Source organism: Caretta caretta, chromosome 8 (genome assembly GCF_965140235.1).
Source record: "Caretta caretta isolate rCarCar2 chromosome 8, rCarCar1.hap1, whole genome shotgun sequence".
In the NCBI taxonomy this organism is placed as follows: Eukaryota; Metazoa; Chordata; order Testudines; family Cheloniidae; genus Caretta; species Caretta caretta.
This window is the reverse complement of record NC_134213.1, coordinates 80,358,474-80,361,258: the sequence shown is the minus strand read 5'-3', so window position 1 is coordinate 80,361,258 and position 2,785 is coordinate 80,358,474.

Genomic DNA, 2,785 nt, shown 5'->3' with positions numbered 1-2,785 from the left:
TTCCGTTTATTTGAAAGCTATTATTCTCACTATGTTTTCTTAGTTGTGGTATAGGAGGGATCCTATTTCTTTTTCTCAATCCAGCCAACAGTGGAGGGGTCAGGAAACGTCTTACTGTTCAGTGTTGTTGTATTTATTTAACATTTAATGCTTTCTTATCTGTCCATCCATACTTTTGGATCAGATGTGCAGCTGGTGTAAACTGGCATGAAGCTCCATTGACATCTAAGTAATCAGACACAGAGATATTCTTTCTTACCGTCTGAGGATAAAATACTTATATAGGTAACTATTTCCTTCTGTTTTGATGCTCTCAGTGAGGATTTATGAAAAGTGGAGCTCAATACACGAGGGACGCTTAGGATCTTTTGCTTTTCCACATTGGAATTGTCTTTAAGAGGAAAGGAAAGTGAACTGAGATTAAGGGGGAAAGATGACGCATATGTACCACAGGTTTTTAAAATCACTTGCCTGTGTATTAATGGATCTGATTCTCTTTCCTCTCACTGACATGATTATCTATTGATTAACGGTGTGTAGAGGTCAATTTCAAAGTTCTCGCAAAGGTCCTTTGTTCCACTTAACTTCTCTTAAACCCAGTTAATGCAGTGCAAATACTTCATGCTGGCCTTCTGCAGATGGGTGAATTTCACCCTGAGCTCCCATGACCATTCTAAATGCCTTCCAAAACCATGAGACAGCTACAAAGAGTTCTCGGAGCATCTCATAAAATCTAGGACACTCCCTAAACACGCACACAGTGTGAGATACAGCACATACGAGGTGCAGTAGAGGAGGTAGAGCAAGGAGAAGACGCTAATGGCAGTGTGGTGGGAAACAAGTAGGAGTGATGTGGTGGGAGGAGATTGTGAGGAAGACATTGCATGGCTGGGAAGAAGGTGAGAGGGAGCGGAGGAGGAAGGAGATACCTGTCAGCCAAGTTGGAGGAAGGCTGGGGCGCAGGAGAGAAGGGATAGAATTCAGTGAAAATCAGCAGGAAACAGATGTTCATAATTCAGCAAGGATGGTGCCCCAGACCTAGACCACTGGTAAGGCCAGGAAGGGGTGTGGAATGGTCACTGCTTTGACTCCTGGGGAGTTACTCCTGATTTACACCAATAAAAATGAAAGGGAAATCAGGCCCTGCATATTTAGTTATATCTGAGCTGTTGACTAAGCTCATATGATGATGTGCATAACTGCGTGGCTTGCAACCCCTGACTGTATTACATTTGTATTTGGATCTTGAGACTCTGTGAGAATGTATTGTATGAACCAAGCTTCTAAACTAACAGATCACTTTCTATCCCTCATCCTGTATTCACTGCAGAGACTGGGGTATGGAAGCAGAGAAGTACTTACTCCTGTTTGTGCATCACAATGTATATTCTGATTATTATTATGATTTGTATTCTGGTAGCACATAGAGACCCCAATCAGGATCAGGGTCCCATTTGGGAAGGCTTGGTACAAACAGATAAGGAGACATAGCCCCTTCCCTGAGGAGTTTACAGGCACAAATGAATCAGTTTGGTAGAAACTGTAGGGGGGGGAGGAAGGAGGGAAAGGATGACACATTAAGTTGTTAGGATAACAAGATATCTTAATTAATTCTGTGGTGATAGGCTTGCGTGGTGTAAAACTACACTGTCTTCAGTAGTATACACTGGGGGCCCAATCCTGCCATGGACGATGCACCCAAACTCAATGAGACATTTGAGTATATATAGGTTGGAATATAGGAACTGGCATGCTGGATCAGAACAGCAGTCCATCTAGTTCCATGGTTCTCAACCTGTGGTCCACAGACTATGCCTAAGATTTTCCAAAGGAGTCCGCACCTCCATTTGAAAAAAATTTTAAGGGTCCATAAATGAGAAAAGGTTGAAAACCACTGACCTAGTCCAATATGCTGTGTCTGACAACAGCCATTGTCTGATGCTTTGTAAGAAAGAATAAAAACTGCCATAATGGGCAACTGTGCACTAACATTTCCATGAGTTCATGTGAGGCTGGGCCCTAAGTCTTTTTGATTTGTGTTTTGTGATATTACTTTTTGGATCAGTTACTAATTTACAGAATGTGCTTAAGTTGTTGTAAACTAGATTTGTCTGTTGAGAATCATTAATAGAATAGCAAATGTAATACTGTATCCTAAATGGATTAATTAATCATTGATTATAATTACATGTGCTGAATCGATTGGATACTCCACTCACTGCCATCAGGATTGGTTTGATGAGAACAACAAGGAAATCCTATCACTTATTCATCAGAAGAGAAGCACATTTTGCACTTAGCAAAATGAACCCTCTAATGAGCAAAAACAAGAGACTTATTGGCTTAAAGCTGTAGTTCAAAAGAGGCTGCATAACATCAAGAATCAGTGCTAGCAAGCAAAGGCCATGGAGATCCAGAACTTTGCTGATGAACATGACATGAGAAGCTTTTTTCAAGCAAGAAAAGCCACCTACAGGCCAAGCTCAAGCAGCACAACCCCTCTGCAATCTCACGACAGCTCCACCCTTCTTAGGGACAATGTAGCCCTCAAGGAGCATCGGAAGGAGCACTTCGAGACTCTACTGAACTGTGAATCTGAAGTCTCAGCTGCCACCATCGAGACCATTCCTCAACACCCAGTAATAGGACCTCTTGCCAATCCCCCATCTTCTGAGGAAGTTTAGCGTGCCGTCACTCAGACTAGAAATAACAAGGTGCCAGGCCCAGATGGCATCCCTGTGGAGGTCTTCAAAGCTGTTGGAATAGCACTTGTTGAAAGACTTCA